We start from the raw sequence: 17,005 nt of genomic DNA on the forward strand, positions 1-17,005 counted from the left end.
ATGGGGTTCAACTGTGGAGGCAGATTGATTGATTTTTTTTAAAAATTACTGCTGAAGGCAGCAACTATCCGTATAGTTAAATGTGCAATTTGTGGCTCGCTGTACCATCCTAAACCATTGAGGACCTTGCAGTGGGCTGAAACTAAGTTGTAAACTGCAACTCCAAAATAGTTGCACATCCAAACTTGCACCTATGTAATTTTTCTTTTGTTCAGTGTTGTGAAATCTTAATGTAAACCGCATGGTTTCAACAGGGACCTCCAGCAATATTTCAGAGCTGTTTCTCAATGGGGTGTAAGTAGACCGCGATTTCCATACAAGTGGGTTTGACTACTGTTGATGTATAGAACTGCGCAACTGACACAGATCAATGTAGATACGAGAAAGACATTTACTAAAGCTTGCTAATAGAATAGTACTAATTATAATATTTATAATACCATAGATGGGAAAAGTTGCCCACATAATTCATGCACAGAATTCTGCAAGAATGAAGTGTTACAGGTCCTAGCCAAGCTGGTGCCAGTCACCTCATGGAGATGGGTGTGGACAACTGTTAGCTGCCTAAAATGGATCAATTTATTGTGCTAACAGCAATTAATATCTTGAGTATAGTGACAACAAATGAATCAAAAGTAAATAATCTTCTTAGCACTAAAATTTTTAAAATCAACAGCTTTTAAAAATATCTACACTAATAACGTTAGCTAATTAAATGTTAAAGCACTCTACAGGCAGAGAGAAAGTGGGGGGGGGGGATAAAAACTTTCTACATTGTTGCACCTTGATTGTGGATTTGTTTCTGCCTTTTTATGGTTTTAAAAACATTTTGATGTCTGTTTACCAATAAGTTTATATTCTAATTTGTGGTTTTAAAAGTACACTGTTTTGTCACCAGTTAATCTTTAGTTTCCTTTAGCTTAGTTCCTGAATAGGCAAGTCAAAGCATTGATTTCCTCTGCTCAACCAAAGGTCATCTTAAGAGTATTAACTGAAAAACGCACAGTTAAATATGTCATTTGTTCTACAGAGGAGACCAAGTTTAAAGCTGGATTTTTTTTTCATTGGGTGTTTTCCTTTAGTGTTCACCTTTTTTGTCTGTTTCAAAATGAGGGCTGAACTGCACAAAATTGTTTTTCCCCTCTATCTATGCAACCCAGTACTTGTGCAGGGCTATTGTCATGTTTGAGTTTCTGACTACACCATCATGGGAGGACCTTGGTGTAAACTTAGCTCGCAGGAGATTAAATTCTCAGGACAGCAACGCTGGGAGATGTAGATTAGGTTTTGGATGGTGCAGATTTAAAAAAAAATAATGCAACATTCTAGTGATCGTTCACACTTATTACTTGGCAACAACTCAAAAGGGTCATTGCCAAGTCAGGCTGATGCATACTCCCATCCATGAGTAGAATGCATTCGTCAACTTGCTAAAAGCTGACATTCGATTTCGGCAGACTCTAGAATAAATAGGACATACAGGGACGTGGGCTTTTTAAAGCAAGAAAGCTGCAGGCAGGTTTGTTTAAGGGAAACCTGTGAGGGCTTTTGCTGAGGTGAAGAGGTTAGAAATGCTGGAGACTAGTTAAAGGCCATCTTGTTCAAGTCAAGTAAGACAACCTGCTGTGGGCTAGCATGGTGTTTATTTTCAATTGTTACATGAAGGTAAGTTGTACAAATTGAATTGAGTGACTCTGGTCATAATGACTTCTGTATGTTCACCTTGCTGTGAGATAAATCAACCTTAATTAGTTTCTGGCCTTGCCTGACCAAACGTTTGCTTGGTTTGCCTATTGACATATTGAAGTGCATGTAAAGGATCTGAATATTTGGCTCAGGTCAGAAGGGCTCTACTGTTGTTGCACCCCACCAGGTCAAGCTATTGCAGAAGCAAAAAGAGGGCTGTGTGAGTCAATTCTCACAAAACTAAGATGTTCAGTCTCTTTATGGAATTAACTGGTGTCACTGTACCTGAGAAGGTATCTACAGTGGACCTGATTTTGTGCCACTTGTATTAGTAGACGCTGTGCTGCTTCTGGTTTACACTAGAATAGAGGTTCATGTGTAGAACAGAATAATTATAAATTATTTATAGTATTAAGTGTTGTGAAAATCCCAATAAAATCTTTTAAACTAATACATTTGTTGAGCTGTTAGTCATCAACGAAGCTTGAAATTCTCGAGTGTCTAAGAAACAGATTTTTCAGTGGAGCTTGCACATAATATTCCTTCTAAACACACTTCACCTGGAGCAGTATGCTGACACATTCCTTGACAATGTGATAGAATGTGGATTCACAGCTGTGTTTTTCCCTACTTATTTTGAGTTCCTAACCTGGCATATCATAGCTTCAGACTTGGAAATAAGAGAGGTACTTAACAAAAAAGGGGGGAAATTAGAGTTATACTTGTACACCTGAGTGGGTGTCTTGAAAGGTATTTAAGGATTCCTGACTGAATCAAATACCTGGTTATCTACTAAGATGGAAAATGGTTTGAGGGAGAAAATAATGAAAGCTGAAGGGGTTTCAGAATGCACATGCAAAAAGAACATAGTTTCGGTAAAAACTTTTTTTTTATTCGTTCACGGGATGTGGGCGTCGCTGGCAAGGCCGGCATTTATTGCCCATCCCTAATTGCCCTCGAGAAGGTGGTGGTGAGCCGCCTTCTTGAACCGCTGCAGTCCGTGTGGTGACAGTTCACCACACGGACTGACTTCAAAACCATTGTGCATACTTGTTAAATGGTCTTGATTGGTGTAATTCATTCCTTTTTATCTCTTCTGTTTGAAGAGAATACAATTTTCTCCTGTAATTTGCTATAAAAGGCAACGTGGTTTATAGAAAATATTTTATTGATCTGTTAGTTACAGATACAAGTTAGGTGCTTACATCTAGATCTGTGTTTTTGCCTTTAGAACAAAGTCAACTAAATTAACTGCTTTGTCTACTCTGCTATCACACATGGCAGTTCCATATATAGTAGCCTCAATTTGCCAAACCTTGCACTAACATGCAAAAATACTTCCCTTTTGAATAGGATATCGCCAAGATTTGTTCAGTGGATCTGGGCCCATATTGAGGTGCAGGAACCCCTAATTTATTGAGATCCACAAAGTATGCAAGTAGTGTAAAATAAAAATGATTTTTTTCCAACCATTATATGCTTTTGTTAACCAAGATGTTGGGTAGTTTGTTCCCATGCGTATAAACTGTCCATAACATTATCAATACCATCGCATTGAGACTACTTCAGTCACTGGCCATCAGAAATGAATTGTTGAAGTATATGTTCTTTTTGCATTTAAAAGTAAACTTGAAAGAAAATCTTAAAGTTGCTATTACAGATTAGCGCATTATATTTCAGGATAAAATTGCAAAGAATGCAGTGAGGTTATTTATTTTTGTATTCAATTCTTCTGTACAACTTCTTCATTCTGAGTATCAGCCACACACAAACCATGTATTTTGTGTTTTCGTAGTATACATGTATCTGAAAGCCAGATTTTAAGTCAAATAGGAGGATATAATGCAAAATTGTGGTTCCTGCTGACATGAAACACTTCTATCTGTAGCATTTGTGGGTTATGTAACTGGTACTACTTGGAGGTTTACTTCCAATGTGCATACGTGTGTGCGATCGTGGTTTCTACCCTTGTGCTCCCACATTGACTTTACAGATTTTAGTTTATTCCTATGCTGTCGCTGCGTGATGCAATAGTTCAACCAATCACCTACGTTCCAGCAGCATCCATTTTAGTCTGAGACACAACTGGTGTAAAATTTTATTTCAGCAAGACACACATCTTCACATTATGCAGCTATCTAAATTCCTCTTTTGCTTGCTTTATAGCTGCATTTCATTGTAACTGCATCTGTGTGCTTTACAGTGCTTATGACCTATGGTGTTAATAGAACTGCAGTGTAAACATATGTGGTGTCTGACTCTGCACATTGAATAAATATTTAAAATAAATGAACCAAACCATAGCAGGTACATTTGGTTGACAGACAAACCACTTAGAACTGGTTAGGAAACTCTCTTAATATACTACCCAGCCTGCCATGTAACAGAACATTTTCTAAAAGTTATAGGGAAATTACACAGCACTAAACTTAATTCAACATATGGCCAAGCAAAATTGTTCGACCACCAGACTCAACTATTAGTTGCTTGTCCAAATCTTTATATATGTAATATAAATAAATGCATGTTTTATTTTGTTGTATTTATTCTGTAACACATCCATTCAAAAACTTCAAAAATGCTCCTTTTTTATTTTAATTTCATATTTTTCTTTCCAATTTAATTACACATTTTTAGAATCAGTACTCTGCTCATTTTGTCTAGTTCCAACAAATGTGTTGGTACCAAGCTGTAAATGAATTGTCATTGGTTATTGTGAGCCTTGGATGTGGTATTGCTAGGTAGAATTTTAGGTGCCAACTCAAATTTTATTTATATGGGAAACCAAGTGAAGTCTGAACTTGCATGCAAGTTATATTTGCTGTTATTCTGTGCATGTTTTAGATTTATAAATATGTTTCTTGATGTTTGACTATCTGTACCGGCTTTCAAGTTCTACCCTTTAAGGGCATTAAATTGGAAACAAGCGTGCTTACATTGAGCACAAATTATATTAGATGATGAGTTGGTTGAACTCATGAAAAACCAGCATGCATCCTCTTGGGAGACTGAAGTATTGATCATGGCATACTTCGTGCTAAATTCTTGATCTGTGGCCAAGGTCTTTAAGCAAAGCCTCGACTTTTACTATCATTGCTGAAGGCAGGGATGGTATCAAGTGTCTCTTGGGAATCTTATTCTGTAAGGCTATGTGACAAGATAAGAGCCTTCAGTGCTCTGAATTTTTTTTTAAGTAGGATATTGAATGCCAGAAAAGTTCTAGTTCTCGACTTTGTAGTCTTTGGCTATGATAGCCCTCCAGCAAGAACTACTGTTTACATATTTTAAAGACCAATGTTGTTTTCAAGAAAGTAGATCCAGTAATTACCAAAAATATTGGTTTCTCATAAATTTAGCTTGCCTGCATAAGCACAGTAATTTTTTAACTTTATATATGTAGCCTCGAGTTCATTTTCTAATAATTACATGGCAATGAGTTTAAGGTAGTAATTAAATTTTAGCTCTACTGGTGTTTGTAAGTCACAAACTTGGTAATCTCACATCAGAACTATAGTCTATTCCTGATATTCAAGTTGTTTTGTGCAAAAAAAAGTGAATTATAAATTTGAATTAAGCAACTTAAATAACAACAAAGTGCTAAAACATTTGAATTAAGTTGGGGTGAAATTTGTCTTGGGCGGTTGTGCAAAACAGGCGTTAGTGAATCGGCGCTCGTTTTACACTCCGCCCGATCTTTCTTTTCCATTCAGCAAGATGATGAACAGCAGGTCCTGTCCTGAGGGTTCTGTTAATCTGATCTGACAAGTGTTCAGAGCGATATAATGGGTGTCCAAGATGCTTTTTTTTCCCCCAGGAAGCTTGGTTTCATTTGTTAAATCAAAGACTTCCCCTTTAACTCCAAGTCCAAGACCCGAATGTTGTTCCCACGTGTGGGAAGGCTCTTCCAGCATCTTTTTTGTGTTCGGGAAAGGATACAAGAAAAAGTTTGTCATTTGGGAGGTGGTTCTTTTGTCTCTAGCCTTTTTCTCGATTAACAGTACTCTGGTTAGTGGTCCTCTGATCTAATGTTGTTCTGTTCCTTCTAAGTTCCAAACACACTGCATGCTCTTCCTCTCCCCTACATTGTCATTGTGTTTAAATCAAGACTTGTTACAGTCTTTTACTCTAACTCATTCCACTCTGTACCTCAAAATTGTGGATGTCTTTCCTTTCCTTCTGTATTTTCACTGTATTAAGTGTTACATCACCAAATCACTACTTCCTGATTTACTGCATCACTTTTAGTCATCCATCTTAGTCCACTCCTGCACTATGGGTCTCGGCCCTTCACCTTGGTTTCACAATTAAAATAAAATCTTCAGTGGTGCTTTTTCTCTGACCTACTTGCATTCCCCATGCCTGACGTATCCACGTGACCTGGCAATCCAGTCCTCCAATTGGTCCTAGTTGTGCTTGTATTTCTTGCTTGTTGGTTTGCCCTCTTTGAAGTTGGTAAGCCTAGAGGTTTGAAAAGGGATGTTATTAGTGCTATTCCCCAGCGGTGGATACATTTTAAATCTATTCACAAAGGTCTGTTTATACCTGAGAAACACAGTATTCAAATTAATGAAAGTATGGATTTAAACTTTGAGATGCCTGAGGCTCCATTATACTCATATGCAGCCAACAAAGACAAAGTCCTTTCTCTGTGAATTGTGTGAAGTCTGATCTCTGAATTGTCTTGCTTCTGTTGATTGGGGTTGCATTTCACTCAAGTTTCTTACTGATTTCCCCTTAATCTACAGATATATTGTACTTGATTCTTTTTGTTTCTATACAATCAATTAAACTGAGAATTTCTATTTTTTTGATAAATAAAACTCCAAATACCAGCTGGAACGACATTAATCCTGATTTATACTATATAGTGCAATAAGGGCAACTAACAGTAAAGTAGATCAATATATGTGTGCGAAATCATGTGGAAACTTCAAAGAGCATGATGTGAATGTTAAATTGGTGCTGATCTAATTAACTTGTACACCGTTTCTCAAAAATGTATTTCATCTTGTATTCTATATTCTACCATACTTATAGACTGGAAAGTGATGGTTTCTGCCAAAATAAACTTCTCATGTTGTATTGACAGGAAATTACAACTGTTAAGCCTTCCCTTGGTTTTTGACTTTGAGAGTGAGCAGAGAGGCTATTTCTGATTTTCTGTTTTTGCAGTATGTTCTTGGTACCTTTTTTTATATTTACCATCTTTATGAAAGATTTTTAAAGCTGTTCATACTTTTGTGGCTTTTTTCATAGAACCTGACAGCACAGGAAGAGGCCATTCTCCCCATCATGCTTGTGCCGGCTCTTTGAAAGCGCTATCCAATTAGTCCCACTCCTTCCCCATGGCCCTTCATTTTTTTTTCCTTTTCAAGTGTATATATCCAATTCCCTTTTGAAAGTTACTGAATCTGCTTCCATCACCCTCTTAGGCAGTGCATTCCAGACCATAACTCGCTGCATAAAAATATTTCCCCTCTGGTTCTTTAGCCAATTATCTTAAACCTGTGTTCTCGAGTTTTGATAGAATGAATAAGGTGAAACTGTTTCCATTGGCAGGTGGGTCAATAACCATTCATAATTTTGAACACCCCTATTAAATCTCCTGGTAACCTTCTCTGCTTTAAGGAGCACAATCCCAGCTACTCTAGTCTCCCCACAGAACTGAAGTCCCTCATCCCTGGTGTCATTCTGGTAAATCTCCACCGACGCTCCTATGCCTTTTTTATTTTGTATAATTAAAAAAAAACTTTATTGTGTACACTCCAGAACGCCAAGTATTCTTAAGCAAAATAGGAACTGATTTGGGAGGGGGGTGGGGGTGGGGGTGGGGGTGGGGGGAGAGGGGGCAGGGACATACAGAAGGACCTATTGCAGTGATAACATTTTCATAGGAACTCGGAGCAGAAAGGCATCTAAATGTAAGCTATGCAGTCATGTGACAAAGTTATAGTGAGATTATTAGTTGTACTTGATTTTGTATGTAAATGCTAAAATGGTGCTGCTCTAATTAATTTGTAGTCTTTTTGTATTTCTTGGTTGAAGTGATTGATAGAATATGAAAAAAAAGCAGGCAGGAAAGATCAGGCACAATAGCTGAACTGTCCACACCTACCATTATGCTGCCAGTCATATTTACAGACCTTGCTGTACCTTCATGGTAATGACAAGTGAATGGGCTTCACAGGCTCTGGATTAGCAGGGACACAATTGCAGAGCCGTGCAAGCAGCCTACCTACATCAGTTGGTTCAGCCTAAGATACTGGCCAGAGAGTGAATGGAGTTAGTGATGAGGATTATGGAGTTTGTGATGGGGCCTGAAGATGATGGCCTTGGTTGTCCCAATGTTTAGCTGGAGGAAGATGAAGCTCATCCAGGACAGAACAGGATATAAGACAAGCAGTCTGACAACACTGAGGCATTGGAGGGATTAAGAGACATGTGGGTATCATTACTGCTATTATGGAAGCTGGCCCTATAATGTCACCAAGGGGTAAATGAGGAAGAGGGGGCCATATATTGATCTCTGGGCTCCAGAGGTAAGAGGAAACATATGAGAAGAGAACCCATTGAACAGATGCTCTAGATGCAAAATGATAGGTAACAGTGGAAACAAGTGAGGGACATCCCATGGAGTTTGACAGTGGAGCAGAGGCATTGGAGGAAAATGGTGTGATCGACCATTTTGAAGGTTGAGGAGGGATAATGCACCAGTCACGGAGAATGTCGTTTGTGACTTTGGTTAGGGTTGTTACAGTACCACAGAATTGACAGAAACCTAATTGATGGATTCAAATATGGAGTTACGGAAAGTTTTGTACAGGGCTGGCAGGTAAATACATAAGGACATTGGAGAGAAAAGGGAGGCTGAAAATAGGGTAGTTGTTAGCAAGGGTTGATTGTGGAATTTTGAGGTGTGGGTGATGGTGATTTTGAAAGGGAGGGGACTGTGCTAGTTCAGTGGGAATTATTTACAATATCAGCTAACATAGGGCCAGGAATGGAAGTTGAATGGTCTGGCATTTTGAGGGAGCAGAAAGTAGGTTTCATGAACAAAATGAGCTTTGGTATGCAGATGTGGGAGAAACTAGCGAGACGGATTCTGTGCTAAAGAGAGGTGGATTGAGGTTTGCCTTAGTGGACAAGGGAAAGGCAGCAGAGGCAAATGAATGGATGGTCTCTAAGAAATCTTAGAACTCCTCACACTTGTTAGAGGTGAGGTTGCAGGTGAAGGGGAGAGGGGTTTAAGGGTGCAGTCAGCAGTAGAGGAAAGGAGACTCGGGTTATTTTTGCACTCCATCATGAGCCAACTGTAACAGAGGAACATGAGGCCTGATAGAGCTTGATGTGGTCAAGCCAGATCTGGCAATGAATGGCTAGGGTATTTTTTTTATTCGTTCATGGGATGTGGGCGTCGCTGACAAGGCCAGCATTTATTGCCCATCCCTAATTGCCCTTGAGAAGGTGGTGGTGAGCCGCCTTCTTGAACCGCTGCAGTCCGTGTGGTGAAGGTTCTCCCACAGTGCTGTTAGGAAGGGAGTTCCAGGACTTTGACCCAGCGACAATGAAAGAACGGCGATATATTTCCAAGTCGGGATGGTGTGTGACTTGGAGGGGAATGTGCAGGTGGTGGTGTTCCCATGTACCTGCTGCTCTTGTCCTTCGAGGCGGTGGAGGTCGCGGGCTTGAGAGGTGCTGTCGAAGAAGTCTTGGCGAGTTGCTGCAATGCATCCTGTGGATGGTACACACTGCAGTCACGGTGCGCCGGTGGTGAAGGAAGTGAATGTTTAGGGTGGTGGATGGAGTGCCAATCAAGCGGGCTGCTTTGTCCTGGATGGTGTCGAGCTTGTGTTGTTGAAGCTTCACTCATCCATGCAAGTGGAGAGTATTCTATCACACTGCTGCCTTGTGCCTTGTAAATAGTGGAAAGGCTTTGGGGAGTCAGGAGGTAAGTCACTTGCCACAGAATACCCAGCCTCTGACCTCTTGTAGCCACAGTATTTATATGGCTGGTCCAGTTAAGTTTCTGGTCAATGATGCCCCCCCCACCCATCCAGGATGTTGATGGTGGGGGATTCGACGATGGTAATGCCATTGAATGTCAAGGGGAGGTGGTTAAACTCTCTTGTTGGAGATGGTCATTGCCTGGCACTTGTCTGGCATGAATGTTGCTTGCTACTTATGAGCCCAAGCCTGGATGTTGTCCAGGTCTTGCTGCATGCTGGCACGGACTGCTTCATTATCTGAGGGGTTGCGAATGGAACTGAGCACTGTGCAATCATCAGCAAACATCCCCATTTCTGACCTTATGATGGAGGGAAGGTCATTGATGAAGCAGCTGAAGATGGTTGGGCCTAGGACACTGCCCTGAGTAACTCTTGCAGCAATGTCCTGGTGCTGAGATGATTGGCCTCCAACAACCACAACCATCTTCCTTTGTGCTAGGTATGACTTCAGCCACTGGAGAGTTTTCCCCCTGATTCCCATTGACTTCAATTTTACTAGGGCTCCTTGGTGTCACACTCTGTCAAATGCTGCCTTGATGTCCAGGGCAGTTGTTCTCGTCTCACCTGGAATTCAGCCCTTTGGTCCAAGGCTGTAATGAATTCTGGAGCTGAGTGGTCCTGGTGGAACCCAAACTGAGCATCGGTGAGTAAGTGCTGCTTGATAGCACTGTCGATGACACCTTCCATCATTTTGCTGATGATTGAGAGTAGACTGATGGGGTGGTAATTGGCCGGATTGGATTTGTCCTGCTTTTTGTGGACAGGACATACCTGGGCAATTTTCCACATTGTCGGATAGATGCTAGTGTTGTCGCTGAACTGGAACAGCTTGGATAGAGGTGCAGCTAGTTCTGGAGCACAAGCCTTCAGCACTACAGCTGGGATGTTGTTGGGGCCCATAGCCTTTGCTGTATCCATTTGTGCGCTAGGTGCACTCAAGTTTACACCCCTTGGACTTGAGGTAGCAAAGATGGAAGTTTAATCAGGCAGAATAATGGGAATGGGCAACAATGAGGTTTTGCTATGGGTACGAGTATTAAAGGTGAAAGTGGAAGTAGGGGAACGGTTGAGCAAATAAACAGCTGTATTATAACACATGGAGGGCTAAAGGCCTGATGTTTGACAACACATTTCTATGCAATTGGAGAAGATTTTTTTTTTCCCAAGGGTAGATGCAGAAAGAAGTGGAGTTGAAGGATAGGGGGGATGTAGTTTATAGAGATAGTTTGGTTTGTGTTCAAGATTATGGGGTGACCATGAATGTGGGTAGGGGTGCTAATATGTGGTTTGGAGGGGACAAGAGAAGAATAAATTTAGAGAGGAACGGGCAAGGTGACCTGAGATGTAGATTGAAATCACAAAGGCTGAAGACTTGCTTAGTTCAGTGGCTGAAGGAAGAATAAAAGAGGATATCTTGGGGAGCAACCTGGGGTGGGGGGGGGGGGTGTGCAGGTGAGTGGGATAAATGGGAAGATGATTCGTGATGCTAGCCCCCAATTAGTGTATTGGTGGAGCAATTAAAATCGGGGATGCGCAAGTGGGCCAGAATTGGAGGAGCACAAAGTTCTCAGTGTTGTCGGGCTGGAGGAGGTTACATATAAGAAGGCTTGGGGCAATTTCAGAGATTTGTCAATTTCAGAATATTACATAATGGTATCGAGACACTTAAATTGCACTTATGGTATTCCCTCATTTACCTGGTCACCTTGCCACAAAAAAGCTTTAAAATAATGATGCAAAAATAGGTCGCGAAATAACGGAGATCTTAACATCGCGCTCACCGTTAGTGGAAAAGTGGAGGAGCAATTTCCAGTGTTCGCACATGCGCAGTGAAACGCAGAAATCCAGAACTTGCTCCTATTGGTTTGCTGGCAATATGACAGCTTTGAATTAAAGGCACATTGCAAGCCACAATCAGAGAAATCATTGAAAAAGTGCAAACTTGCTTATCTGCCCAGCTGGAAAGTAACTAATTACACCACCAAACAGGTACGCTTGCAAAATACAGGTCTAAACTAAGTTTTAACAGCGTGGTAAGTCTTAATTGCCAAACAAAAAATTAACTTTTAAAAATGTGGAGTCTCATTATTCCTTATTTTAATAGCTTTGTTCATTAATTTTTTTCCAGTTAAAAAATTTACTTCTTTGTCTCTAATTCAATTATTTCTTACCCTTTTTTTCCAGTCTGTTACTGTTTTTATATTGATTGTAATGTTGTACCGTTCACTTCCTGGTTTAACAATTCTAGCCGGCAGAGACAGTGAACGCAGCTTGTCGAACATGCTGTGATCTGATTAGATGAGGGGAGTGATTGATCCTCTTGCTTCTCTCGGTCGTAGCTTTGCTTGAACTGACGCTCGGCTCTTCGCTTCCTATTCGAGGAAGTGGCCAACAAAAATACCATTTTAAGTTCGTGGGTTAGTATAAATCTATTGAGCGGCGAGCAATGTTGGTTCGCCACTCCGAGCAATTTCTGCCCCATTATTCTTCAACAAGCTGGGATAATTTAAGGGTGGGGGGGGGTAGAATCCTTCTGAATACTGCCTGTTTTGATATCTTAACTGGGTTTCCCTGGAGTACAGACATCAAACTTACTGAGCCACACCTGCTTAAGTATGACCCATCACGATTCCAAACTGCAGGAACTTGTAGTAAAAACTATTGTATTCAAGCATGTATTGCCAGATCCAGTACTGCAATAATAAACCAAGCAAAACTCAAAAGAAATGTCTGTCTTCCAGACACCACCCTATGAGCATGGAAATAAAGGAAATCTCGAAAGTGTGCACATTGCCATTGATTTTTTTAGTTCTTGATATTTGAAGTGTAACAGCGAACAACTTGTTGTGGTGATGAACCCAATATCCTAACTCCTAAATGTGAGCTGCCATGGGCAGTGGCAGTGTGGATACAAAATTGGCTAGGGGACAGAAAGCAGAGAGTAGTGGTGAACAGTTGTTTTTCAGATTGGAGAGAAGTATACAGTGGTCCCTGGGAGTCAGTGTTAGGACCACTGCTCTTTTTGATATATTAATGACCTGGACTTGGGTGTAGAGGGTATAATTTCAAAATTTGCAGATGACACGAAACTCGGAAATGCAGTAAACAACGTGGAGGACGTAGACTGGTGAAATGGGCAGACACATGGCAGGTGAAATTTAATGCAGAGAACTGTGAAGTGACGCATTTTGATAGGAAGAATGAGGAGAGGCAATATAAATGGTAGAATTCTAAAGGTGGTGCAGGAACAGAGGCCTGGGAATGTACATACACAAATCTTTGAAGGTGGCCGGACAAGTTGCGAAGGCTGTTTTTTTAAAAAAAACATATGGGATCATGGGCTTTATTAATAGAGGCTAGAGTACAAAAGCAAGGAAGTTATGGTAAACCTTTATAGAACACCTGTTAGGCTTCGCTGGTGTATTGTTCCAGTCTGGGCACCGCACTTAAGAAGGATGTCAAGGTCTTCGAGAAGGTGCAGAAGAGATTTACTGGAATGGTGCCAGGGATGAGGGCCTTCAGTTATGTGGAGAAACTTGGTCTATTTTTCTTGGAACAGAGAAAGTTAAGGGGAGATCATAATCGTGAATGGTTTTGATAGTAAATAAGGAGAAACTGTTTCCAGTGGCAGAAGGGTCGGTAACCAGAGAACACAGATTTAAGGTGATCGGCAAAAGAGCTAGAGGTGACATGAGGAAACAATTTTTTACGCAGCGAGTTGTTATTATCTGGAATGCACTGCCTGACAGGGTGGTGGAAGCAGATTCAATAGTAACTTTCAAAAGGGAATTGGATAAATATTTGAAGGGAAACAATTTACAGGGGAGTGGGACTATTTGGATAGCTCTTTCGAAAAGCCGGCACAGGCACGATAGGCCAAATGGCTGCCTCCTGATCTGTATAAATGAGTCGTCTTCATTGATGACTAATATGTGATTTTTTTGTAATTGTTTCTCTGAACTTTGGCAGTATCTTTTAATCCTAAGCAGATTCCATATTTTGTTACATTTGAAATAAAATAAGACAGTGGGATGTTAGGCTTGTTTGGTCATATTTGCGAATTGACTTGCCCAGCTTGCTTCTTAAAAAAAAAATTGTGCACTCGTTCCTAAATTTTGACCGAAAAATCCAAGGATAATTTTTTATTCTAGTGCCACTTTAATGTTTCTAATTAATTTCTTGTCACACTAATGCTTTTATTGTATCATTTTTTTGGTCCAAAAAGTTCTATGAACATATATAGTACATGCAGTTATCATTTTATACAGCAATGTGAAATGCTGCTCAAGATATAAAGCAATGAATGTTGTAAGAACTTTATCAAGCCTACTGACACTCAGGAAATTTCTCTTGTCGCTATTATTGATCACTGCTGGAATTGTGCTTTTAATTACAATGTGGCTAATGGAAAAGTAAAATTATATAGAAAATACTAGGACAATAATGGTTTGCAGCTTTGTTTTTCATTTAAACTATATATAATGGCAAAATAATCCTTAAAATAGAATCAGGTTGTAGGTGACTTTATGCACCTTTCACCCTGAGAATACTCTAAGGCCTGCTCTGAGGGATTGCCAAACAAGTCAATTTTAACCTAATTGTGCCCTTCAGTCTCAGCTGAACACTCTTTGTTTCATACAAAAGCAGTTGATCAATAGAAGGAAAGAGAAATTTCCAAAGGGATATGGGCTTTGATCAGCAGTTAAGGAGAGCTGATTGGGTGAACAGAAGACTGGTATGTTGCTGAGCTGATTTATTCCAGTATAAAACTGATTCAAATGTTAACTTCTAAGTGTTTTATAATGTAAGTTATTCAGCAATGTACTGACTAAGGAATAGCAAAAAGCTGCTTACCACTTTTTTTTGATTGTTCTAATTTATTTTCTCTCCAATCACTGCACATTGTGTTCTGTGAAAGATGGAGTGATTATTGCTCTAACCAAATTGATACTACATTTTTAAAATGTAATGTTTGCTAGGTATTAAAAACCTTGAGCCACCTGGGTTCAGCATGCAACATTTTTCTGAGGGGTAAGGATGCTGGCCTAGTTCCAGATAGATGACGCTCTTTAACTGAGTAATAAGTGCTGTAGAAAATTAGGAGTTGGAACACCCTATCAACCTTTTTGGGAAGTTTCTCATTTCCAATCTGCATCATCCTTTGACAACCTAACTAAGATTTAGGATCTCATATAGGGAAAAACCAGTCCAACTATGTGTCTCCTCCATGGAATGTTTTGTTTTTAGTAATACTACTATTGGCATCTTTATCAGTATTACTAATTTAACAACAGAAAAACACAATTTTATTTTACATTATTTATTCACAAGCAAAATCCTTTGTCTGATGCCCTGGTTCAGTATTGTGAAGTTGAATTGTGGAGATGTTCAATGTTGGATTTACTGACCATTTCATTGAATTGATTGCCTTATTGCTTGCCTGCCAACTTAATTATAGACAAGCTTTTCAGTAAAAATAAATGTCAGGATATAATTTTCCTTTTTTGGAAACCAATGCCAGCACCAAGCATTCTAGAATAAGATATAGCACAGGTTAGATGCAGAGTACTATAATGGTCTCGTAACGTGCCATAACATCACCATCAGAAGAGTATCCTCTACTGCACTAGTGCGAATCCTTCCACTGTTTTGAGCAGCTGTTCCAAAATCTCCCTGGTATAAAATTAGTAATACCATTCAGTCTGGGTGCCGTTTTGTGCTGTTGAGTCATGCCCATTAGAAACTGGTTGAGACTATTTAATGGTTCTGATGTTGCCATTTACAGCTCCTAGATCCATCTTTTGTCCCATTACCATCCTTCTTGCCTTGCACCATCATCCCTTTTGTCATTTTATCACTCCTGCCCGCCACCCTATCAGAGACCTTCCCTTTTGTACTTTCCTTTCCTCCCCCTCTTTCCCTGGCTTACTGTCCTTGCTTAAAAACTGTTTGTTAAATCTTCAACTTCTTCCAGTTCTGACAATGGGTCATCGACCTGAAACATTAACAGATGGTCTGAGAAAGCAGGGCAAAGACCAAGGGAAGTCTAGATTAAACTGCATTTATTTCAATGCAAGAAGTCTGATGGGCAAGGCAGATGAACTCAGGGCATGGATGGGTACATGGGACTGGGATGTTATAGCTATTACTGAAACATGGCTAAGGGAGGGGCAGGACTGGCAGCTCAATGTTCCAGGGTACAGATGCTATAGGAAAGATAGAGCAGGAGGTAAGAGAGGAGGAGGAGTTGCGTTCTTGATTAGGCAGAACATCACGGCAGTAGTGAGAGGGGATATATCCGAGGGTTCGCCCACTGAGTCGATATGGGTAGAACTGAAAAATAAGAAGGGAGAGATCACTTTGATAGGATTGTACTACAGACCCCCAAATAGTCAACGGGAAATTGAGGAGCAAATATGTAAGGAGATTACAGACAGCTGCAAGAAAAATAGGGTGGTAATAGTAGGGGACTTAAACTTTCCCAACATTGACTGGGACAGCCATAGCATTAGGGGCTTGGATGGAGAGAAATTTGTTGAGTGCATTCAGGAGGAATTTCTCATTCAGTCTGTGGATGGCCCGACTAGAAAGGGGGCAAAACTTGACCTCCTCTTGGGAAATAAGGATGGGCAGGTGACAGAAGTGTTAGTGAGGGATCACTTTGGGACCAGCGATCATAATTCCATTAGTTTTAAGATAGCTATGGAGAATGATGGGTCTGGCCCAAAAGTTAAAATTCTAAATTGGGGAAAGGCCAATTTTGATGGTATTTGACAGGAACTTTCAGAAGTTGATTGGGAGAGTCTGTTGGCAGGCAAAGGGACGTCTGGTAAGTGGGAGGCTTTCAAAAGTGTGTTAACCAGGGTTCAGGGTAAGCACAGTCCTTATAAAGTGAAGGGCAAGGCTGGTAGAAGTAGGGAACCTTGGATGACTCGGGAGATTGAGGCCCTAGTCAAAAAGAAGAAGGAGGCATATGACATGCATAGGCAGCTGGGATCAAGTGGATCCCTTGAAGAGTATAGAGATTGCCGGAGTAGAGTTGAGAGAGAAATCAGGAGGGCAAAAAGTGAACATGAGATTGCTTTGGCAGATAAGGCAAAGGTGAATCCAAAGAGCTTTTACAAATACATAAAGGGCAAAAGAGTAACTAGGGAGAGAGTAGGGCCTCTTAAGGATCAACAAGGTCATCTATGTGCGGAACCACAAGAGATGGGTGAGATCCTGAATGAATATTTCGCATCAATATTTACGGTTGAGAAAGGCATGGATGTTAGGGAACTTGGGGAAATAAATAGTGATGTCTTGAGGAGTGT

The sequence above is a fragment of the Heptranchias perlo genome, chromosome 11 (genome assembly GCF_035084215.1).
Source record: "Heptranchias perlo isolate sHepPer1 chromosome 11, sHepPer1.hap1, whole genome shotgun sequence".
NCBI lineage: Eukaryota > Metazoa > Chordata > Chondrichthyes > Hexanchiformes > Hexanchidae > Heptranchias > Heptranchias perlo.